The 5,252-nt window shown below is 33.3% G+C and overlaps 1 long non-coding RNA gene across 1 annotated transcript; it reads left to right on the top strand.

Annotated features, from left to right (window-relative positions):
- The first annotated feature begins 2,469 nt into the window (after positions 1-2,469).
- On the top strand, positions 2,470-5,252 carry LOC136201302 (uncharacterized). The gene is made up of 3 exons (XR_010673779.1): positions 2,470-2,570; positions 2,682-2,859; positions 4,759-5,252. It is a non-coding gene; the product is annotated as an uncharacterized lncRNA (long non-coding RNA).

Here is a 5,252-nt window from a genome sequence, read left to right as displayed (position 1 = left end):
TATGCATAAACTTTTTTGCCAATATTAGAACAGAGGGAGTACTTAATTTCTCATATAGTCTTTTTATCCAAATTTTAACCATAACAATAACAATCACCAAAAAAACACATGGACAACACATAAACCCTACTTTTGTGCGTGGATTAAAAAATAATAAAAAAATACCTAGTTTGACTTACTAGATTATGATGATGTGAGAATTGAAATGGATAAGTTCAATGAAATCGACTTGATTGGATTTGGTGACATGTAATTTTTTTATTTTTTTATCCATATATAAAAATCTGGTTTATTGCCGTTTAAGTGCTTTTTTCGACGATTATTATTGTTGGAATCTAAGTAAAAGTACTACAGAAGAAATCAAATGTAAAATTCGATAATTTTAATGTTAAGAAATTACATTTTATGGTATTAAATGTTTCATTCTTGAAGGCCTTTATCAGTGATGCCGTCAATTTATTTTCCATCATGGCAATAATATTACCTTTAATTGTTATTGCTCATTTTAAATCCAAGCTCCACGGATACTTGAATTTTATACTATTGTCCGCTTGTAGCTTTGTCACTTGATTCTATAAAAATAAAAACAGTTTGCATTTCATACAATATATTTGCATTGCATATTTAAAATTTGCATTTAAGTAAAAACAGTTTATATTTTTGTAAAACATAACAACTTCGCAATTCACCTGAAGGCTTCGCATTTATCTATTTGCAAAGAAAAAATATTCGTAATTTCATTCAATTGCGAAACAGATGGAAAATTGTGAATCACAATCCAAATGGAACGTTCACAATATCCATATTATGAAGCCCTTTGCTAAAAAATGGTTTCGCTTTTAATCAGAAGGCTTCACATTTATCTATTTACGAATCTTTTTGCTAAAAAAAAAGGCTTCGCAAAAGTCTTTGCATTCACCTATTTACGAAGCCCTTTTGCTAAAAATAACTTCGTAGTTTATCATAAAGCTTCTCATTTACCTATTTGCGAAGTTCTAGACCAGAGTTTAGAGTTTATTGTTTCACAATTTGGTAATTGCGAAGCAAACTCATAAAATGCGAAGTATCGCAAATGAACTGTGAACCCAACTACTCTTACTTTTAAACTAATAAATCAAACAAATACATCTCAAATGAGTTCGAAAATCATCATTATATCATTAACACTAACTCTAACCAAATATAACACAATACATTCATGCTCAATCACAACAAAATCAAAACCTAAAACTTAACTTAAATACATAATACAAAAAACTCAAAGAGATGGAAGAAACTTACCTTTCATTTGGTTTTATTAACGTTGTGCATCTTCTTTACAGATTTCGTCATGATTCGTCGTCTGTGTTATCACAAAGAGCAAAGAATGTGGGGGTATCTGCGAATAAGGCTGTTTTGGGTAAAAAGGTATTGTAAGTGTCTAGTTTGATGCAATGGATTGCAACATAGGGATAATTACAAATCTAGCTCAATTAAGAGGGGCCTTTTACATATCTAACCCACTTTGCTTCCATCTTACCAAATTAGACACTTTCAACCATTTTGGACAAAATTGCCCTTAGTTCTATTCAATCATCGATCTACTTCTTCCGCTTCTTCTTCCGTTTCTTCTTCTTCTTCCGCTTCTTCTTCTTCTTCTTTTTCTTCTTCTTCTTCTTCTTCTTCTTCATCTTCTTCGGTTCATCTTCTTCAATTTCTGATACCAATCATTAGCGATTTTTGAGATTATTGACGTATTATATTCAATTTCCCGTAGAAATGGTATGTTTTTAGCTTATACGCTTGCTTTTCTCGTTGGTCTTGCCTCTTTCTTCATCTGTAATGGTATTGTTTCAATTTCCTCTATTTTCCACAATTTTTCTCAATTTTCCTCCATTGATGTCGCATTTGTGACGAAATTTGTCGCATTTCGTCGCAAATGCGACAAGAGCTGTCGCATTTCGTCGCAAATGCGACAAGAGCTGTCGCATTTCGACTTTTAATACGAAGATAAACTCCTTCTTTAATTTGCTTTGTTTTCCTTTATTGAATAATTTTTTTTATGTATCTACTACTATAGTAGCTTTGATAATTTCTTCTTTATTTGGAGTTTTTTTTGTTCTTTCTTGTATTTCTCCATGTATAGGTGCTTATGGTCTATCTCTTTATATGAGCGGTTGTGGTTTGTCTCTTTATATGAATATTATCATGTTTTCCTTTGTAGAAAAGCAGAACAGTTTTGTCTACTATCTAACTCATGAAAGATCATAATCATTCCCGGGATAAAGACTCTGAACTCAATTCAAAGTAGAGTTTGTATAGTGTTTTTGCCGTTGTGCTAAAAAAAATTCAAGTAATATTATCTATTAATCTATCACGATCTATGATATTGAAGATGTATTAATATATTTTTTTATTATAATTTTTTAATTAATTAATTCAAAATGTATATTTTTCCCTAAACAAAAAAAAAATATACTTTATCCTTTAAAAAATTTTAATAAAAATAAAAGCAAAACAGCAGAGATCAGAGCACTCCCACCGGTGTTCCCTTTTGACATTCTCTCAAGGATTCGTTCTCTTTTCATCAGGTGAGCTTCAAATTCGTATCTTCAATGATATGGCCATCCATCCTTCTAATCATTCAAGTTTAATTTTGTTTTTATCTAATATATTTTACTTAATTGGCCCCTTTTTTACAGAGTTTAGGGTTTTCCTTTCTTTCTTCCTACATTATCTATGGCTTCTCAATAGTGATCGAGTTGGTTGAATTCGGCGAAAATCGAACAGGATTGAACTGAGCTTGTTAATTCCATATCAGACTATTTAAATGGCGGGGAAACAGGAAGTTAAGCACCTTGAGGACTGTACTGTTGCCAAGTCAGTTTTTTCTATCTTTCTTTTTGGTCGTCATATTTTTATAAGAGGAATGCAGAATCTGAGACTATGCTAATTTTCCTTTTATTTTTTGAAGTTTTATCTAGGTTAAAATGCATAGAATCCTTATTTTGGAGATTGAAGCATTAGTGATTTTGCTCATTTCTAGATTTACGAAAACTCGTCTATTGTAGCGTTTCTGCATTTCAGTGTCCTTTTGAAGGCTATGTTTTAGAAATAACATTTTCTGGTATCCATTTCTGTATTTCGTGTCCGTGCAACATAGCTAGATTGTTATTTAACTAAGGGAAAGGTACAAAACTACCCTATCAATGACACCTAAGAGCAATTTTACCTCAAACGTCATAAATGGTGTACTTCAAGTTCAAGGCTTAATGTTGGGAACTTTGATCAATTTTAGACATCATTAGTGGAGCTCTCTCCTCGGTCATGAATTCTGCTATGTTATTTCACTCCATTTGTGCACTATGTTATTACTCATCTTTAAGAAATTAAAGACACTTGTTCGCACATGACTCTTGTCTGAATTCATTTGATCTGTTATGCTATGTTGCACAAAATATTTAAAAAATCGAAACAGCTTTTAAGGCATTCCATCCCTAATCATATTCTAATATAGCAACAACCGAAAGAAAGAAGGAAAGAAATTAATTGTTTTCTAAACCAATTGTTATGTAACTGATTCAGAATATGTGAACATAATAGTTAGATTTCTAATGATATCTCAAATTGGCTCGGTTTGTCAATACTAGGCTCTCAATTATACCATTTATGACGTTAGAGATTAAATTGTTTTTGGGCCTAATACATTCCTAAACCCTTGTACTTGTCTAGAAAAGTCAACTTCCCTTTGTACTTTCGAAACATCTTATTCACCCATTGACGTATTGAACCCCTCCATCCACCCCCCCTCTCTCTCTCTCTCTCTCTCTCTAAGTCCACTCGGCAAGAGGAGATTTTGCAAGTTGAAATGTGTATCACTTCAAGCAAGTTCAAGAAGCCAATAGATCACTTTAAGCAAGTTCATAGGACCAATAAGTCACTTTCAGCAAGTTCATAGGGTAAATAAGACGTTTCCCAAGTATAGGGGCCATTTGACTTTTCTGGATAAGTACGGTGGGTTAGGGATGTATTAAGCCCTTTTCTTTAGCAACGATAGGGGGTATTTTTGTATCTTATTCTGAATATGTTTGTTTGCCTGACTTGACAATCTCTCTTCCAATTATCAATACTAGTAGCCTATTACTTTAAGCTAGTCTAGTTGTGATAAGTAATGGCAAGGATTTGGATGGAACTTTAGAGGCTATGTTTTTGCTTCCAGCGTTACTAGTATAGAGGAAGAAGGCAAGAGTTTGCAGAGAGTACGGTTTTGTGATAATTTTATGAATAGTGTAAGGCTTTGATGTCCGTTATAAGGGTGAATCCAAGCTTCTAAGCGCGTAGGGCATGTTTGATTCAGATGTTGTTTAATCCTTGTTATTGTTCGGTAGTTGTTGTTTGTTGTTGCTAGTAGTTGATAGATGTTAGCTAATTGTATTTCCAAAATAGAGGTAACAATTGTTTCTCAATCCTAATCAAACACTCCGTATCTACTGTTTGGAGTAAAATAAAACTGCAAAAAAAGATCTATAAAAAGGAAAACCAAACAAACACTTCAAACTATTGGAATCATCTAATAATGACAAGCCGGAATGGACAACAAACATGTTGTGTATAAGTAACGTGTTCTCAAATAGATATTGTTTCTACTTTCGGAGAATTCGTTGTCTTAGTTTTGTTTCAGATTTTGTTCATGTTTCTTCTTCTCAGTTGCTATTGCAGTTGTGTTTGTTGTTTGAAATGAAATAGGTCTGGACTGCTGATCAATGTGCGTTTCTGCAGCGCGTTAGGGACATGGTTCTTCTCGGTAGCGGGGGCTCTGGTAGCAATTCCGGTTGGGATAAAACGGAAATCTTTAGGTCCCCTCGTGTTCTTCGGTACGACAGGCACAATGCTTGATATTATTACAGGAGTCAGTCAATGTGAGAGAGAATACGCAGAACACCAAGCAAAACTACTCGAAGCCGAAGCCGAAACTTCTGCGGCTGATGCAGAATCTTCAGGAGGAGGATCTGAATCATGATTTTGAGCTGATATAGGCTTGATCTGCATTATCAACTTGGCTTAAGTTGTTTTTGTTCTTCTTTAATCAGCATATAAACTTATCAGTTATCGGTATTGAATAAAAAGAGAAGTTTGTGACAAATTACTTGCATTGCCCCTGACTACCCGTGTTAATCATTACTCCGAGCTGAATAAGTAAAAATGTTGATTTTCAGGATTGAATTGGATAATTTGGATCAAGTGTTATTGATATATATGTTTCATTCTTGCTA

Source organism: Euphorbia lathyris, chromosome 7, assembly GCF_963576675.1.
Source record: "Euphorbia lathyris chromosome 7, ddEupLath1.1, whole genome shotgun sequence".
Lineage (NCBI taxonomy): Eukaryota > Viridiplantae > Streptophyta > Magnoliopsida > Malpighiales > Euphorbiaceae > Euphorbia > Euphorbia lathyris.
This window is presented reverse-complemented; position numbering and strand designations above follow the sequence as displayed.